This window comes from Bubalus bubalis, chromosome 3 (assembly GCF_019923935.1).
Source record: "Bubalus bubalis isolate 160015118507 breed Murrah chromosome 3, NDDB_SH_1, whole genome shotgun sequence".
NCBI lineage: Eukaryota > Metazoa > Chordata > Mammalia > Artiodactyla > Bovidae > Bubalus > Bubalus bubalis.
Window position 1 is genome coordinate 21665144 of NC_059159.1, and position 20851 is coordinate 21685994.

At 41.2% G+C, this 20851-nt stretch overlaps 1 pseudogene; it reads left to right on the top strand.

Annotated features, from left to right (window-relative positions):
• The first annotated feature begins 2150 nt into the window (after nt 1-2150).
• LOC102390566 lies at nt 2151-16893 on the top strand (annotated as a pseudogene).
• Nucleotides 16894-20851: the final 3958 nt, after the last annotated feature.

Here is a 20851-nt window from a genome sequence, read left to right on the forward strand (position 1 = left end):
GGGAGCTCAGGGCATTGTTTATTTACCAATAGAACATCATAGCAGCCAGTACAGCTGAACTGGTGCTACTCTCTGAGCACCATGCTGGCCTGGAACTTCCCTGATACCCAACCCTAGTGGTTCACAGTGGAGATCTCTAAGTAATATAAAGGCATGACATAGCTTTCTTACAATTTTTTTCTGTTTACAAAAGAAAAACAAGTCATTAAAGAAAAAGTGAAGAAAAAGTATTAAGAAGAAAATTAAATTTCCATAAGTCTATCAACCAGTGATAATTACTATGCACATTTCTGGTAATGATGTCAATATTTATCTATATATATATATATGGTTTTTTTTTCCACAATTCAGGTTACACTGTATATTCTATTTTGATGTCATTGTTGTTCAGTTGCTCAGCTCAGTTGTGTCTGACTCTTTGTGACTCCATCGACTGAAGCATGCCAGGCTACTCTGTCCTTCACCATCTCCGGGAGTTTGCTCAAACTCATGTCCATTGAGTTGGTGATGCCATTCATCCATCTCATCTTCTGTCTCCCTGTTCTCCTCCTGCCTTCAGTCTTTCCCAGTATCAGGATCTTTTCCAGTGATTCAGCTCTTCACAACAGGTAGCCAAAGTACTGGAGCTTCGGCTTCAGCATCAGTCCTTCCAATGAATATCCACAGTTGATGTCCTTTAGGATTGACTAGTTTGATCACCTTGCAGTCCAAGGGACCCTTAAGAGTCATCCCCAGCACCACAGTTCGAAGTCATGAATTCTTTGGTGCTCAGCCTTTTTTACTGTCAAGCTCTTACAGCCATACACAACTACTGGAAAAGCCATAGCTTTGAATATATAATGTCAAAGTAATATCTTTGCTTTTTAATACACTAGGTTTGTCATTGCTTTTCTTCCAAGGAGCAAGCATCTTTTAATTTCATGGCTGCAGTGACCATCTGCAGTGATTTTGGAGCCCCCCCAAACAAAGTCTGTCACTGTTTCCATTCTTTTCCCATCTATTTGCCATGAGATGATGGGACTGGATGCCATAATCTTTGTTTTTTGAATGTTGAGTTTTAAGGCAGTTTTTTCACACTCCTTTTTCACCTTCATCAAGAGGTTCTTTAATTCCTTTTCAATTTCTGCCATAAGGTTGGTGTCATCTGCATGTCTGAGGTTATTGATATTTCTCCCCACAATCTTGATTTCATCTTGTGCTTCATCCAGCCCGGCATTTCACATGATGTACTCTGCTTATAAGTTAAATAAGCATGGTGACAATGTACAGCCTTGATGTACTCCTTTCTCAATTTTGAACCAGTTTCAATTCTATTTTATACATAAATATAATTTTTTAAATAACACAAGCACTGGTTCCCACTCCAGTGGTGATTCCTGAAGGGCTATGTCCCATTGCAGACACATTGTTCTCTTTTTAAATTTTTTATTAGAGTATAGTTTATTTACAATGTTATGTTAGTTTCAGATGTGCAGCAAAGTGAATCAGTTATACGTATACATATATCCACTCTTTTTAAGATTCTTTTCCCATATATGTCATTACAGAATATGAGCAGAGTTCCCTATGCTATACAGTACAGGGAACTGTCCTAAATTTATTTTCTACATCTGTGACTCTATGTTTTGAAGATAAGATCATTTTTACTCTTTTTTAAGATTCCATATATAAGCAATATCATATGATATTTGAGTATGTTGTTCTTTTAAAAAAAAAAATCTGCCAACATTTTAAGTCCAGGAAACGAGATGAGAACACAATTTGTGTATCCTGGGTTTCTCCTATCTATACACTGACCAATTTTGCTTAGAACTGACCACACTGATAAAAATTTTACCCTAACTTCTCATCTTACCTACAAGTCGCTCAGTCATGTCTGACTCTTTGTAACCCCATGAACTGTAGTCCGCCAGGCTCCTCTGTCCATGGAATTCTCCAGGCAAGAATACTGGAGTGAGTAACTTTTCCCTTCTCCAGGGGATCTTCCCAACCCACCTAGGGATTGAACCCAGTGATCGAACCGAGGTCTCCGGCATTGCAGGTGGGTTCTTTACCATCTGAGCCACCAGGGAAGCTCATCTTAAGATTCCATCTTCTGAGATTTCCTTTTGAACTGAATGTACAACTAAATCTTTTTTTTTTTTTTCCTATAAGGAATGCTACAAAAGTTGTGAGCATGGTAAGATCCACAAATGTGGAAGGGTGACACCTGGACTACTCCATGTCAAAGTTCATATGACAACGCTTTGTGGAGAACTACAGTATCTGTAAACATAGAAGATCCCTGCAGGGAAGAAATGACAGGAAATAATTCAGGAGCAAAAAGCAGATAGGTGAGGGTCAGCATATTCAGCTTAGAATGTTTAACCAGTATCTGTAGCAAAGGAAGACAACCAAATATGATGCAGGAAGAGTCACTGAGATAAATGCTAATCCATAAAAATAGGAAATTGTTTCCCATCCAATTTGGAAAATATAATTGCCTGATTTAATAATTCCTCACTTATTAGGATAAACAGTAACAAAAAAAAGAGCTCCTTCAGCAGAGTATAAAACAGGACCTGGAGCAAGAAGGCATTCAGATTCAAGAAATATGCTCTTCTGAAAATCGTCCCAGAACCTCTACCCTCTGACACCATGGTCAACTTTTTTTGGGGTTCCATCTGCTCTGACCAGAGCTGTGGCCAAGGTCTCTGCCAGGAAACCTGCTGACCCCCGCAGCTGCTGCCAGACCACCTGCTTCACAACCACCTGTTGCGTCCCAGCTGCAGTGTGTCCAGCTGCTGCCTGTCTGCTGCCAGACCACCTGTCACCCCCGCTGTGGTGTGTCCACCTGCTGCCACCCCACCTGCTGCAGGACCACCTGCTGATGCCCCACCTGCTGCAGGACCACCTGCTGCCACCCCCGCTGCTGTATCTCCAGCTGCTGCAGGCCCACATGCTGTATCTCTAGCTGCTACCACCCCAGATGCTGCAAGACCACCTGCTGCCACCCGGTCTGCTTTAGAGGTTCTTGCTGCTGAACGCCCCGTCCTGCACCATCAACCAACCTGATCAATAGAGTCCAAGTGTTAGCTGAACCATGAGAGGCCAACTGTCAAACCTCAGTTCTAACAGATTCTTATACTAAATTTGGCCTCCAAATATATTGCCCCCTCTCCATCATGATACTATCTCTACTAAACAAGCACAAAGTACCAATTTTCTCTGAAATCTGTCAACAAATATATTCCAATTATATATTTGTTTCCCACCAAATTTTCTTATATGGAGCTTTTCCTAAATCTTAAAGTTAAATCAATGTTAACTGTCCATGCCAGCAAATAAAAAGAATTGTGTCTCATTAGTTTTCATTCTTGAATTGTCATCCTTACCTGTCAATCATTCCATGGTTATTCTCTGCAGAAAGAATAGACTATAGCAGGTGATTTATGGATTTCCACCTCCAGTCACTCAGCACTCCTTATTCTAATATGGGAAGATGATTTCTTATGGGAAGCACTTGGATCTCTCTGCCTGAGGACTTTCTCTGGATGAAGGAGCAAGCTCTGGGAAGGTCAGAGATAGGAAAGTTAATGTTTCAGAGCAAGTAGTGCTTGATTAGTGGACAGAAGTAGGTGGATAAATGACTTAGCTTCTCTTCCCTTGAATGAGGGTATATCATACTAGTTCCTAGAATTCCTTACTGGGATTGAACCCCAGCTACCTTCAGGAGTAATTTGCTCTTTAAAGCTTTCTATTGGCTTCTGTCCCTTCCCTGAATCACTTCCCAAATTCCCTAAAGTGCTTCTTAGGGTCATCTCGCAAATAAATTGTGCTAGTGCTAAGTCACTTCAGTTGTGTCCGACTCTGTGCGACCCCATAGACGGAAGCCCACCAGGCTCCCCCATCCCTGGGATTCTCCAGGCAAGAACACTGGAGTGGGTTGCCATTTCCTTCTCCAGTGCATGAAAGGGAAAAGTGAAAGTGAAGTCGCTCAGTCGTGCCCGATTCTCAGCGACCCCATGGACTACAGCCTACCAGGCTCCTCCATCCATGGGATTTTCCACGCAAGAGTACTGGAGTGGGGTGCCATTGCCTTCTCCGAATAAATTAGTTGCTCTCAAATTCCTGGCTTTGGATCTACTTCTGAGGGCACCCAATCTAAGACACCAGTGTTCCAAATCTAAGTTTCAGTATACTTCAAAAATTTTAATACCATATGGATGGTCGCTATGTTGTTAGACAACTTTTGAATTTGCTGTCAATTGAACCTCTAAATGGTTTGAACATTTTGCTGTTTCTTCTAACAACTTTTGCCTGATTATTTTTAACCTCAGTTCAGTTCAGTTGCTCAGTCGTGTCCGATTCTTTGCAACCCCATGAATCACAACACACCAGGCCACCCTGTCCATCATCAACTCCCGGAGTTTACCCAAACTCATGTCCATCGAGTTGGTGATGCCATCCAGCCATCTCATCCTCTGTCGTCCCCTTCTCCTCCTGCCCCCCAATCCCGCCCAGCATCAGAGTCTTTTCCAATGAGTCAACTCTTCACATAAGGTGGCCAAAGTATTCTTTAAAATGGGGTTTTTCATATCATTATATCTGAGGGACAAAACATACCCACCTAAAGTAACTTGGCTCACCATATTATTAGCTCCCATTCTAAAGGAGACTGTATTTAAAGGGGTACCATCCATTTGTGGATACATCCTTGTTCTGGCAAAGGTGCTAGTATAATTCAAGGAAGCTATGAATCATGCTATGCAGGGCCACCCACAATGGATAGGTCATAGCGGGGATTTCTGACAAAATATGGTCCACTGGAGGAGGAAATGGCAAACCATTTCAGTATTCTTGCCACAAGAACTCCATGATGTGTATGAAAAGGGAAACAGATATGACACTGGAATATGAGCCCCTCATGTCAGATGGTGTATAATAGGCTACTGGGGAAGAATGGAGGGCAATTACTAATAGCTCCAGAAAGAAGGAAGTGGCTGGGCCAAAGTGGAAACAATGCTCGGTTGTGGATGTGTCTGGTGGTGAAAGTAAAGTCCGATGCTGTAAAGAACAATATTGCATAGAAACTTGGAATGTTAGATCCATGAATCAAGTTAGATTGGACATGATTAAGCAGGAGATGGCAAGAGTGAACATCAACATCAGTGAACTAAAATGGATAGAATTGGACAAACTTACTTAAGATGACCATTATATCTACTACTGTGGGCAAAGAATCCCTTAGAAGGAATGGAGTTGCCCTCATAGTCACCAAAAGTCTGAAATGCAAAAACGACAAAATGATCTCCATTCATTTCCAAGGCAAACTATTCAATATGACAGTGATCCAAGTCTATGCCCCAACTACTAATGCCAACGTAGCTGAAGGTGGAGAGCTACAAGACCTCCTAGAACTGATACCAAAAAAAGGATATCCTTTTCATCATAGGGTTTTGGAATGCAAGGGTAGGAAGACAAGAGATATCTGGAGTAACAGACAAATTTGGCCTTGGAGTACAAAATGAAGCAGGGCAAAGGTTAACAGAGTTTTATCAAGAGCACATACTGGTCATAGCAACCCCCCTCTTCCAATAACACAAGAGAGGATTCTACACATGGACATCACCAGATGATCAATATTGAAATTAGATTGATTACATTGCTTGCAGCCAAAGATGGAGAAGTTCTACACAGTCAGCAAAAACAAGACTTGGGGCTGACTATGACCCAGATCATCAGCTCCTTATTGCAAAATTCAGGCTCAAATTGAAGAAAGTAGGGGAAACTAGGCCATTCAGTTATGACCTAAATCAAATCCATTATGATTATGCAATGGAGGTGATGAATAGATTCAAGGGATTAGATCTAATAGACTGAGTGAAGCACTATGCACAGAAGTTTGTAACATTGTACAGGAGGCAGTGACCAAAACCATCCCAAAGAAAAAGAAACGCAAGAAGGCAAAGTGGTTGTCTGAGAAGGCTTTACAAATAGCTGAGGAAAGAAGAGAAGTGAGAGGCAAGGGAGAAAGGAAAAGATATACCCAACTGAATGCAGAGTTCCAGAGAATAGCAAAGAGAAACAAGAAGATCCTCTTAAGTGAACAATGCAAAGAAATAGGGAAAATAACAGAATGGGAAAAACTAGAGAAATTCAAAGAAATTCAAGAAAGTTGGAGATATTAAGGGAACATTTCATGCAAGGAGGAGCACAATAAAGGACAGAAATTGTAAGGACCTAACAGAAGCAGAAGAGATTCAGGAAGAGGTGGCAAGAATACACAGAAAAACTATACACAAAAGTCTTAATGATCCAAATAACCATGATGTTGTGATCACTCACATAGAGCCAGACATACTGGAGTGTGAATTCAAGTGGGCCTTAGGGAGCATTACTATGAACAAAGCCAGTGGAGGTGATAGAATTCCAGCTGAGCTATTTTGAATCCTAAAACATGATTCTGTGAAAGTGCTGCACTCAATATGTCAGCAAATTTGGAAAACTCTGCAGTGGCCACAGGACTGGAAAAGGTCAGTTTCCATGGCAACCCCAAATAAGGGTGATGCCAAAGAATGTTCAAACTACTGCTCAAATTCAAGGCTTCAGAAGTATGTGAACCAAGAACTTCCAGATGTACAGGCTGGGTTTCGAAGAGGCAGAGGAACGAGAGACCAAATTGCCAAGATTTGCTGGATCATGGAGAAAGTAAGGGAATACCATAAAAACATCTACTTGTATTTCATTGACTATGCTAAAGCCCTTGATTGTGTGGATCACAACAAACTGGAAAATTGTTAGAGAGAGGGGAAAACCTGTCTTCTGAGAAACCAGTATGCCAGTCACGAAGCAACAATTAGAACCAGACATGGAACAAGGGACTGGTTCAAAATTGGGAAAAGAGTAAAACTAGGCTGTATATTGCCATCCTGCTTATTTAACTTCTATTCAAAATACATCATGTGAAATGCCAGGCTGGATGAATCATAAGATGGAATCAAGACTGCCAGAAGAAATATCAACAGATTCAGATGTACAGATGATACCACTCTAATGGCAGAAAGTAAAGAGGAATTAAAGAGCCTGTTGATGAGGGTGAAAGAAGAAAGTGAAAAAGCTGGCTTAAAACTCAACATTCAAAAAACTAAGATCATGGCATCTGGTCCCATTACTTCATGGAAAATAGAAGGGGAAAATTGAAAACAGTGACACATTTTATTTTCTTGGTCTCTAAAATCACTGCAGACAGTGACTGCAGCCATGAAATTAAAAGACGCTTGCTTCTTGGAAGGAAAGCTATGACAAATCTAGACAGCATATTAAGAAGCAGAGATATCACTTTACCAACAAAGATGTGTATAGTCAAAGCTATGGTTTTTCCAATAGTCATGTATGGATGTGAAATTTGGACCATAAAGAAGACTGATGCTGAAGAACTGATGCTTTTGAAACTTGATACTGGAGAAGACTTAAGAGTCCCTTGGACTGCAAAGACATCAAACCAGTCAATCCTAAAAGAAATCAACCCTGAATATTCATTGGCAGGACTGATGCTGAAGCTGATGCTCCAATACTCTGGCCACCTGATGCAGAGAGCCGATTCACTGGAAAAGGCCCTGATGTTGGGAAAGATTGAGGGCAGGAGGAGAAGGGCGTGACAGAGGATGATGGTTAGCTAGCATCACTGACTCAATGGACTTGAATCTGAGCAAACTCTTGGGGATGGTGAAAGACAATAGAGCCTGGTATGCTTCAGTCCATGGTGTCACAAAGAGTCAGACATGAAGTAGAGTGACTGAACAACAACAACCACCCCAATTTGTGTATCTTATATTGGGTATGCTAGAAGCAGAGCCTAAAACAGGGATTCTTGCACAAGAGATTCATAAGGAAGTACTCTCAGGAGAAATCATTAAGAAACTGATGGATACATGATAAGGTAGTAGAAAAAGATAAGCCAAAATTATGTTTCATTTGAATGCTATCCTCATCTGACCCCATGGATGAGGCATGTGAATGATCACAAATCTATCCTTCCAAGAGGCAAGGTGGTTGGATATCAGTTATCACCAGCTTTGGACTGACTCTGAGGGCAGAAACCTCCAGGTGTGGTGGCTTTTTAAGGCTGAGAACAAATACTTGGAGAACAGTGTGTGAGAACTGTGTGAACCACTAGAAGTCATGTTCATCGCAGCACTGCTTATAATAGCCAGGACATGGAAGCAACCTAGGTGTCCATCAGCAGATGAATGGATAAGAAAGCTGTGGTACATATACACAATGGAGTATTACTCAGCCACTAAAAAAATACATTTGAATCAGTTCTAATGAGGTGGATGAAACTGGAGCCTATTATACAGAGTGAAGTAAGCCAGAAAGGAAAACACCAATACAGTATACTAATGCATATATATGGAATTTAGAAAGATGGTAATGACAACCCTGTATGCGAGACAGCAAAAGAGACACAGATGTATAGAACAGTCTTTTGGACTCTGTGGGAGAGGGAGGTGGGGATGATTTGGGAGAATGGCATTAAAACATGTATAATATCATATAAGAAACGAATCACCAGTCCAGGTTCGATGCATGATACTGGATGCTCGGGGCTGGTGCACTGGGATGACCTGGAGGGATGATATGCGGAGGGAGGTGGGAGGGGGATTCAGAATGGGAACACGTGTACACCTGTGGCAGATGCATGTTGATGTATGGCAAAACCAATACAATATTGTAAAGTAAAAAAAAAAAAATTAATTAATTAAATAATTTAATTAATTAATTAAAAAAAACAAAGATCCTGGAGGGAACTTTCTTCTCTTAGAGCTGGGACTTCTAGATGCACAGAGCCCACAGACATGGTGAGGGAGGCATAATTCTGGACCACATGGATCACTGGGAGTGAAGATGAGTGGGGTGACCCTCCTCAAACTCTGTGCTGCATTAATATATTCTAATGGGAGGCCATGGATACAGATCATAGGTAAAAATTTTAAGAAGGAGAACACAAATGATGTCTCTCCTCAGTGAAGTTTTGATTTTCATTGAAAAAAATTCAATGTGCTATCTGTAGTAATTTCCCATTATGGTTCTTAACCAATGTTCTGTTTTTCATCCAAGTATAGCTTTTGGTTTTGATATTAGAGTCATCAGAAAGAGTAAAGAGAATTATCCATTTTTCCATTTAAAATTGCTCAAAGTTCAGTGTTCCAAATTCAGAGTCATTTTTCTCCACTATATGTATGGTACCAATTATTTTTTAATATTTTAGCTGCTTCTGCTTCCAATGTAAAATAGCTTAAGGAGGTGGGTCTCAAACTTGTCTGCACAGTAAGATTCCCTGAGAAGCTTTAAAAAATTCTGACACACACCATACACCAGACCAGTTAAATCAGAATTTTTCTGGGCAGAAGCCGGGCAGCAATGGTTTTTTAAATCACTCTTCAATGGATTCCATTATGCAGCCTGCTTTGTGAACCACTGGTCTTTGGCTGTGATTCTCTTCACACTTCTTTATAATGATGACATACCCTGCTTTTGCAGCTGTTTCAAAAACAGGTTTCTTAATCTCCTGGAAATATATAGGAAACACTCCCCTAGTAATCAAAAACTCTCTTATGTTTTATTTCCCCCTAACATCTCACATATAACAAATCAAGTGAAAATCTCTGTCCCCCATATACCATGTTACCTGATAATATAATTATTCAAATGTCTCATATACTTTAGTTTTGCAAACACAAGTTTATAAAATAAAAACATATGAATCAAGTGTTTACTAAGAAAATTTATTGTGATAAAAATATTCCAAGGGACCTCCCTACACCAATAGTGGGAATGTAATTTGGTACAACCACTATGGAGAACAGTATAGAAGTTCCTTTAAAAAGGAAAAACAGAGCTACCATGTGATCCAGCTATTCCACTTCTGGCAATATATCCAGTTCAGTTCAGTTCAGTTCAGTTGCTCAGTTGTGTCCGACTCTTTGCAACCCCATGAATTGCAGCACGCCAGGCCTCCCTGTCCATCACCAACTCCCTGAGTTCACTCAGACTCATGTCCATTGAGTCAGTGATGCCATCCAGCCATCTCATCCTCTGTCGTCCCCTTCTCCTCCTGCCCCCAATCCCTCCCAGCATCAGAGTCTTTTCCAATGAGTCAACTCTTCTCATGAGGTGGCCAAAGTACTGGAGTTTCAGCTTTAGCATCATTTCCTCCAAAGAAATCCCAGGGCTGATCTCCTTCAGAATGGACTGGTTGGATCTCTTTGCAGTCCAAGGGACTCTCAAGAGTCTTCTCCAACACCACAGTTCAAAAGCATCAATTCTTCGGCACTCAGCCTTCTTCATAGTCCAACTCTCACATCCATACATGACCACAGGAAAAACCATAGCCTTGACTAGACGAACCTTTGTTGGCAAAGTAATGTCTCTGCTTTTGAATATGCTATCTAGAGAAAATCATAATTCAAAAAGATGCATGTGCCCCACTGTTCATTGCAGCACTATTTACAGTAGTCAGTACATGGAAGCAACCTAAATGTCCATTGATGGAAGAATGGATAAAGAGAATGTGGCATATATATATAATATTATATATATTACCACAAAGAGTCTGTCTGCAATGCGGGAAACCCCAATTTGATTCCTGGGTCAGGAAGAGCTCCTGGAGAAGGGATAGGCTACCCACTCCAGTATTCTGGCCTGGAGAATTTCATGGACTATATAGTCCATGGGTCACAAAGAGTCAGACATGGCTGAGCGACTTTTGCCAATAGGTATATATATATATGTGTGTGTGTGTGTGTGTGTGTATACACATACATATATATGGATATATATAATGGAATATTGCTTAGCCACATAAAAGAATACAATAATGCCATTTGCATTGACATGGGTAGACCTAGAGATTGTCAACTGAGTGAAGTAAATCAGAGTAAGGCAAATATCACATGAAATTGCTTTTCTGTGGAATCTGGGGGAAAAAGGTACAAATGAGCCTGTTTACAAAACAGAAATAGAGTCCCAGATGTAGGAAACAAACTTATGGTTACCAGGGGAGAAGTAGGGAAGGATAAATTGAGAAATTGGGATTGACATACACACACTGTACTGACCTAGCCTGTTGCTCAGTCGTGTCTGACTTTTTGGGACCCCATGAACTGTAGCCCGCCAGGCTCCTCTGTCCATGGGGATTCTCCTGGTTAGAATACTGGAGTGGATTGCCATGCCCTCCTTCAGGGGATCTTCCCAACCCAGGGATTGAACCTAGGTCTCCCACTTGACAGGCAGATTCTTTGCCATCTGAACCACCAGGGAAACCCAAGAATACTGGATTCCCCTATCCCTTCTCTGAGGGAAATTCCTGACTCATGAATTGAACTGGGATCTCCTGCATTTCAGGCAGATTCTTTACCAGCTGAGCTACCAGGGAAGCCCATACACACACTACTACATATAAAATAGATAACTAATAAGAACCTATTGTATAGCACAGAGAACTCTACTCAATACCCTATAATGACATATATGGGAACAGAATCTAAAAAAAGAGTGGGTATATGAGTATGGATAACTGATTCACTTTATTGTACAGCAGAAACTAAAACAACATTGTAAATCAACTATGCTCCAATAAAAGTTAATGAAAAAACATGGCAAGGTATTTCACTTCAGTTCAGTCATTCAGTCGTGTCTGACTCTTTGCAACCCCATGAACTGCAGCACACCAGGCTTCCCTGTCCATCACCAACTCCTGGAGCTTGCTCAAATTCATGTACATCAAGTCAGTGATGCCATCCAACCATCTCATCCTCTGTCATCTCCTTCTCCTCCTGCCTTCAATCTTGCCTAGCATCAGGGTCTTTTCCAATGAGTCAGGTCTTCACATCTGGCCACAAGGTGGCCAAATTATTGGAGTTTCAGCTTCAGCATCAGTCCTTCCAATGAATATTCAGGACTGATTTCCTTTAGGATGGACTGGTTTGATCTCCTTGTAGTCCAAGTTACTCTCAAGAGTCTTCTCCAACACCACAGTTCAAAATCATCAATTCTCCCATGCTCAGCTTTCTTTTTAGTCCAACTCTCTCATCCATACATGACTACTGGAAAAACCATAGCTTTGATTAGACAGACCTTTGTTGGCAAAGTAATGTCTCTTCAGTGACAAACAAGTTCAAACAACCAACAGGGAGGGGCAAACAACCAACAGGGAGGGAACACAGTCCTACAGATCAGACAAGCAGATTAAAATTTTAATGAGCATGGCCCTGTCCACTAGAGGGATAAGACCTGGCTCTACCCACCACCATCCTCTCTTGCACAAGCCTCTTAGACAGCCTCATCCACCAAAGGGCAGACAGCAGAAACAAAAGCTACAACCCTGCAGCCTGCATAATGAAAACCATAGTCACAGAAAGTTAGACAAAATGAAATGGCAGAGGATTATGTCCCAGATGAAGTAACAAGATAAAACCCCAGAAAAACAACTAAGTGAAGTGGAGACAGGCAATCTTCCTGAAAAGAATTCAGGATTATAATAGTGAAGATTATCCAGGATATCAGAAAAAGAATGGAGGCAACAATTGAGAAAATGAAACAAATGTTTAATAAGATCTAGTACTCTTGCTTGGAAAATCCTATGGGCAGAGGAGCCTGGTAGGCTGCAGTCCATGGGGTCTCAAAGAGCCGGACACGACTGAACGACTTCACTTTCACTTTTCACTTTCATGCATTGGAGAAGGAAATGGCAACACACTCCAGTGTTCTTGCCTGGAGAATCCCAGGGACGGAGGAGCCTGATGGGCTGCCGTCTATGGGGTCGCACAGAGTCGGACACGACTGAAGCGACTTAGCAGCAGCAGCAGAAGAACTAAAGGACAAACAAACAGAGATGAGCAATATAACAACAAATGAAAAATCAATAGCAGAATAACAGAGGCAGAAGAATGGATAAGTTACCTGAAAGACAGAATGGTATAAATCACTGCCACAGAACAGAATAAAGACATTTAAGAATGTCATCAGAAGATGACCAACTTGTCTGTGTTTGCCTGAGACTTTCCTGGTTTAAACATTGTAAGTCCTAAGGCTTGAAAGCCCCCAAGCCCTGGGCTAATAGGAACGATTGGTCACCCCACCATGAAATTAATTGGTAATAGCTAAAATGCAACATTGGTACTTCATCAGTACAGCTCTTAATGCATCAGTGTTAACAATTCTCACAGATTATATGCCAAGCTAAAGATGCTAGACAGAAAAGAGACTACAGTATATATCTTTTGCTTGAGTTTCTAGATCAAAACTAATCTGTGGTGAAAAATATTAAAACAATGATTGTCTCTATAGATGTGGGAAGTTTAATGAAGTGACTTGTGGGAACTTTCTGATGTAATAGAAATGTGCTGTATCTTGGTAGGTGTGGAGGTTACATGGATGTATCCATTTATTAAAACTCATCAAATAACACATTAAGATTTGTGCATTTTGATGTTTTACCTAAAATGTAATAAATTGTAAAATAAAGTTAAAAATATTGACTAGATATATTTATTCATGAATAAACTTCTGTCTTTACCGAACTGTCATGTTGGCTAATTTGCCTTCAGCACAATTTTTTTAGTTAAATTACACTACTATGAACTCCTTTGTTGTTGCTTTACTATACTAAATTATTACAATTGTGTGTGTGTGTGTGTGTGTGTGTGTGTGTGTGTAAGGTCTTCCAAGTAAACCATAAATTTCCTGGGAGGTGACTCTGAAGTACATTTGCAACATCATTACATTTGTAATATCATTACATTTGTAACAACGACTGGCAACATGTGTCTCTCAGATAATCCATTCAACAAGTCTGCTTGGTACATAAGGCAGGAACTTGATACAGGCAATTCCTCAAAGCTTAAATGAACAGAACAAATCAGTAGATCCCCGAGTGTGATCCTTGAATCCCACATCAGAATCATCTGGGTGACTGTTGGAAATGCAGAACCTCAAATTTAACCCTGCAATTAGAAATTCTGGGAGTAGTCTCATGCATACTTAGTCACTCAGTCATGTCCTACCCTTTGCAACTCCATGGACTGTAGCCTGCCAGGCTCCTCTGTCCATCAGGATTCCTCAGGCAAAAATACTGGAATGGGTTGCCATACCCTTCTCCAGGGGCTCTTCCCAACCCAGGGATTGAACCCAGGTCTCCCACATTGCAGGAGGATTTTTTTTTTTTTTACCATCTGAGCCACCAGGGAAACCCTGGTAGTCTCAACCATCTTTAATAAGCCATCTAGAGGATTCTAATGCATTCTCAAGTTGGGCTATCACCAATGGAGGATATGTAGAAATAAAGTTGAATTTACTAAAGTTTACTCACATTTCAAATTTATACAAAAAAAACTTGTTCTATAGATTTCCCAGCTTTGGAAGTAAGTTCTGAAGACAGCCACACTCTGATTAGTCAACCTTTTTTTTTTTTTTTTGCTCCACTGAAGAAATATTAATTAGGAATGAGGTAAAAAATAAAAATGAGGCTATGTCTTACAGAATCTAAGAGACAAACTGGAGAGATATGACACAAACATTTAAGATAGCAAAGTAACCACTTAATCAACAATGTGACCTAGTAGTAGCAGGAACCATAAATTATCTGCCAGGGTTTTAGAATATCAAACATGATCCAAAGTTTGAAGCATCCAAGGAAATCCACTCCAGTGGCATAGAGATCATCAGTGTCATACACATAGAACTGTCCCGTCTTCACTGCTCAAAAATGAGCCACAGAACAGGGCCTTTTCCTCATGTCCCATGCAAGGTGCCATGCTGTGCAGATGGGATTTCTGCATTGGTCATGGGAAGAAATATACAACAAGAAATATGATTTCCCAAATCCCATCCTGGTGGAAACATAGGAGGGGAGAGGAGAGAAGAAATGTAATTCCAGATGCCAAATATCACGTGATAGCCCTCTGTGGAGGACAATGACGCAAGTGTGGGCTAGAAGATGCCAGTGGGTGTGAATCAGAAGGAAAAGCAGATTGGATAGAATTTATTGTATCTAGAAAAGAAATTTTGTTTCCAGTAAGATTAAGCCATTAAATAGACAGCCATAATTGTATATTCTGATAATTACTTAAATGTTATGTAAACAAAAAAAAAGGAAAACATTTTGACAACTCACCCTGTTCTGGCAGTATAAAAGAGGCTATGACACAAGGAGAAGGGGATGGCACCCCACTCCAGTACTCTTGCCTGGAAAATCCCATGGATGGAGGAGCCAGGTAGGCTGCAGTCCATGGGGTCGCTGAGGGTCGGACACGACTGAGCGACTTCACTTTCACTTTTCCCTTTTATGCATTGGAGAAGGAAATGGCAACCCACTCCAGTGTTCTTGCCTGGAGAATCCCAGGGACGGAGGAGCCTGATGGGCTGCCGTCTATGGGGTCGCACAGAGTCGGACACGACTGAAGCGACTTAGCAGCAGCAGCAGCATGACACAAGGAGGCTTCCAAACTTGAGAAATTCACTCTCCTGGAAACCCACCCAGCATCTCCACCCTCTGACACCACGGTCAGCTCCTGTTGTGGCTCCGTCTGCTCTGACCAGAGCTGTGGCCAAAATATCTGCCAGGAGACCTGCTGCCTGCCCAGCTGCTGCCAGACCACCTGCTACCGTCCCAGCTGCAGTGTATCCAGCTGCTGCCGCCCTGTCTGCTGCCAGATGACCTGCAGCCCCAGCTGTGGTGTGTCCAGCTCCTGCCGCCCAGTCTGCTGCCAGCCCACCTGCCCTCGCCCCACCTGCTGCATCTCTAGCTGCTGCTGCCGCCCCTCCTTCTGTGTTTCCAGCTGTGGTTACAGCTGCTGCAGGCCTACCTGCTGCATCTCCAGCTGCTGCCGCCCCTCTTGCTGTGGCTCCAGCTGCTGCCGCCCGAGCTGCTGCCTGCGCCCAGTGTGTGGCCGGGTCTCCTGCCACTCAACTTGCTATCGCCCCACCTGTGTCATCTCCACCTGTCCCCGCCCCGTGTGCTGTGGTTCTTCCTGTTGCTGAATCTCTGCCCATGATTTTTGTCATACTAAGTGTGTCCTCAGAAATCATATAAAATGTGTTGGAGCCAGCCAGTAACTGGGGAATGGGCACAGTGGCCAACTCCTTCTGATTTGGCCTTCAGAGTTGGTGCTCAGTTGTAGGAAGTGACAGATGAAAACATTATTTGTCATATGATTTTAACTCAGGCTCAAATACATCTGTTCTTAGACCAGTAATGTCTTCATCTGAAGTACACGGATTTTGATGATCTCATATGACATTGTTTTTATATGTTCTTAATAAACACCCATTTCCCTAATACTGAAATCTCCTGATTTGGTAAAGATACAACGTGTGTGCATGTGGGTATGTGTACATATCTTTATCACTTTACATTAAGGATCATCTTGCTTCAAATGCAGGAGAGTATGTTCAGGAACAGTTACTTACATTAGGGGTCCTCCTCAACCTACCTCAAGTCCTTTTTTCTCCCTCTTCTTTCCTTTCCTTTCTTCCTTTCCTCCCTCTGTCCTTTGCTCCTTCCTTCCTTCTTTCTCTCCTGTCTTCCTCTCTAAACATAAGACTTTTTCAGAATACTAAGTATACCTTCTAAATCCAGATTTCTGGAAATTAATAAAGATCATGGCAATTTTTCCATAAAAATTCAAAACTTTCTAGTAAATAGATGCTCAAAACTTAAGTACTTCCAGACTAAAACCCCTTCATAATTTTAGTTTCTCATATTTCTGAGATTTCTCCATCTTCTTGTTGGTTTTATTCTTTCATTTTAGGCTTTCATCACCTTCCTTGGTCTTACTTAAGAATGCATGGGCCCTTAAGAGTGCATGAGTCTTTGAGACTCAACTTTCTCATCACCAAAACTCAAGTAAACACGATCCTTCTTAGCTGTGAAAATGTGTCAGAATATATGCAATAGTACTATTTCTACACAACTCTAAGAGTCTATAAGTTTTGTTTCATAATCAGGAGTATATTAAAAACATTTTAAACTCAAAATTTGTTTATATTACCTGTGCTATATTTCTAAATAGTGAACATAACAAAGGGTTTATTATTAGTTCTAGAAAACATTTAGATGTTAACAGACAAAATGGATGGAAGCTCACAGACATCATGTGGGTTTCACCCCAGTGTAGATTGGGAGCTATTTTCTTAGTTTACCATAGAAATGTCTTATACACATTTTCAGATTCACCTTTTTCATCTTACACTGAAATGTTTTGCAGACAGCCCTCTCATTTCATACACTGCTGCTGCTGCTGCTGCTGTGTCACTTTAGTTGTGTCCAACTCTGTGTGACCCCATAGATGGCAGCCCACCAGGCTCCCCCATCCCTGGGATTCTCCAGGCAAGAACACTGGAGTGAGTTGCCATTTACTTCTCCAATGCACAAAAGTGAAAAGTGAAAGGGAAGTTGCTCAGTCGTGTCCGACTCTAGCGACCCCATGGTCTGCAGCCTACCAGGCTCCTACGTCCATGGGATTTTCTAGGCAAAAGTACTGGAGTGGGGTGCCATTGCCTTCTCCACATTTCATATGCTAGAATTGACAAATGTTTTATCATCCTATGTGTTTTTCTTTGATAACTGCTAATTAAAGGATACAGACTATGGCTTTAACATTATGCTTTATTAGTTAGTGCTAAATCAAAAATGGAGGTGTACACTGTCTTTTTCAGTATTAAAATATCTGAGGCATATACTTTCCTGTTTTTACAACAAGAACTGGGTCACAATGGGAATGAGATGGCCCCTGTATCTGGATAATAAAAGGACTATTTAAAAAGGCACTGATAGAGTTTAGGAAAAGCGGCACAGAATAGCTCAGCACCCAGGACTCATAATAGCAAGGAACAGCTACCCCTCATCCTATGCAATGACTTGGATGAAGTAGCCCAAGAGTGGCATGTGAGACTTCTTAGGGTTGCTCTATACAGGCACTTAATATACAACAATTGCCACCAGGGAGAGTTATAGTGTTTTAAAAGATCCCAAAGTGACACAGAAGATATTGTAAAAGTAAAAACCATGAGATAAAATTATGAATCAGAAAGTGTGGCCGGAGTGATTATTCTGTGGTCCAGTCAACTTTATCTTAGGATGGATTTCAAGTGAATAGAGCATCCACTAAATGTACCCTTCACTCAGTCTCATTTGGCCATGCTAATCCTCTGTTTGGCACTGTTCAAGCCCTTCTAGATGGAAAATAGTAAGCAATAAATCATTTCAGGAAAGTATCACAATTCCTGCAACAAGCTCTGCTTCAGGAATAGCTAAAGCAAAATCATAATTCCCACAAGCTCCTTTAATAGTCCTGTCTGGTTAGTATGTGGGAAGACAGTTCTCAGAAATTAACAGCAGACTTTCAAGGATAAAACAAGATGGTTCCTCTGAACTGTTCAGATGTAACTTATATACAAGAATTTACAGGAAGCACAAGTCTAACAAGACTAATATGTCATCACAGACTTGGATACTGTCTTCTTTAAAATGCCAGCCGGAGAGTCCAGCCAGGTGCAATTTATTTTCTCATGGCAGGGAACCCAGTGTACATTTACTGTTTTGCCACATACAGATATTTGAGTTAACTAGCATATTACCACAATTTTAGACTTGAACTTGTAGCCATTAAGATCAAATTAATATTATGCATATTAATATTCTAGTGCATGAAAAATCATTAATGAATTTTAAAAAACAAGTCTAAAACTAGACACAAATACACAAGAGAATTTAATATTTAAAAGTGATATAGGGGAGGAGCCAAGATGGCGGAGGAGTAGGTCGGGGAGAACACTTTCTCCCCCACAAATTCATCAAAAGAGTAAATTCCACAAAACAACTTCTGAATGCCAGCAGAGGACATCAGGCACCCAGAAAAGCAACCCAAGTCTTCGAAAGGAGGTAGGAAAAAATATAAAAGACAAAAAAAGAGGCAAAAGAGGGAGGTGCAGAGTTCCATCCCGGGAAGGGAGTCTTAAAAAGAGAGAAGTTTCCAAACACCAGGAAACCTTCTCACTGCCGAATCTGTGCCGAGCTTTGGAAGCACAGTGGCAACGTAACAGGGAGAAAAAATAAATAAACAATTAAAACTCGCAGATTGCGAGCCCTATGGTAACTCCCCCAGCGGAGAAGCAGCACGGACGCCTGCACACACCATTAGCAAGCGGGGGCTGGGCAGGGAGGCGTGGCGCGGGCTGCATCGCTTAGAGTAAGAACCTGGCCTGAATACCCTGAGCGCTATCTGAGGGAAATAATTTGGGCTAGCAAACCAGACTGTGGGGTATCTACCACGCGAAAAGCCAGCCCTAACCTAAGACACCGCCAGGCCTGCACACAGAACAAAGGACCGAACAGAGATAGCCGGCTGCAGACCTTCCCCCTCCGGTGACAGGCAGCCAGAGCCAGAAGGGGGCAATCGCAGCCCCAGAGAGACATTATCTATAAAACTGTAAGCAGGCTTCTTTGCTAACTAAAACTTCTTGGCGGTCTGGACGGTCAACATCTGCCTGAGAAGGTGCGCCAGTTTTACACCCAGATAACCAAGTGGCGGGGAGGCGATAAGTCGCAGCAATCGCGCTCGCCAAACACCTCATCATCTGAGCTACTCGGATCTGGGAAGGGCACAAAACGCAGGCCCAACCGAGAGTCTGCGCCTCTGAGGACTGCCCAAGTGTCTGAACCCGAGCGGCTTGGACCTGGTAAGTGCAGGCAGCCCAGGGCCGGCCTCGGATGGTTCCCGGTGGAACAACCTAGAGCCTGAGCAGTGTGGGCAGGGAGGCTACACATGCCGTGAGCGGGTGCAGACCCAGTGTGGCTGAGGCACTGCAAATGCACACCAGTGTTATTTGTTTGCAGCATCCCGCCCTCCCTCCCTCCCCACAGCGTGACTGAACAAGTGAGCCTAAACAAAAAAGTGTCCTCCACCGTCCCCTTTGTGTCAGGGCGGAAACCAGACACTGAAGAGACCAGCAAACAGAAGAAGCTATAACAGAGGGAAACGCCTTGGAAGCTACAGGCCATAGATTAAAACCCTGTGGTTACTACGGACTACATAGGAAGGGGCCTATAGATCTTGAGAAATGTTAAGTCGGACCAAGGAACTAGCCAAAAATGAACTGAACCCACAATACTCACAACAAAACCAGAGAAAGACCTAGATATATTTTTACTATTTTTACGATCATTCTTCCTTTTTTTTTTAAATTTTTAAAAAAAATTTTAAGTCCTCTATTGTCCTTTAATTTTCACTTTTATAACCTATTACTTTGCAAAAAACAAAAAAAACAAAAAAAACCCTATATTTTACTTCTTCAGCAAACTTCATATACATATTTTTTATAATTTTTTGACCTTGTTTTTTTGTTTTATTCTTTTCTTTAACATTGTATTTTTGAAATTCCAAACTCTACTCTGGATTTTTAATTTTAGCTTTTTGGTATATGTTATCAATTTTGTACCTATAGTTTTTTTTATAATTTCTATGACTTTTTTTTTCTTTCTCTGTTTCTTTCTCTTCTTCTTTTCTATAACATTGTATATTTGAAATTCCAAACTCTACTCTAGATTTTTAATTTATGCTTTTTGGTATTTGATATCAATTTTGTACCTGTATTTTCTTTATAATTTTTGTGACATTGTTTGTTTTTGTTTGTTTGTTTGTTTTCTCTCTTTATTTTTCTTCTTCTTTTTTTTAACATTGTATTTTTGAAATTCCAAACTCTACTCTAGATTTTTAACTTTTGCTTTTTGGTATTACTTATCAATTTTGTACCTATATTTTCTTTATAATTTTTGCGACCTTGCTTATTTTTGTTTGTTCGTTTTTTC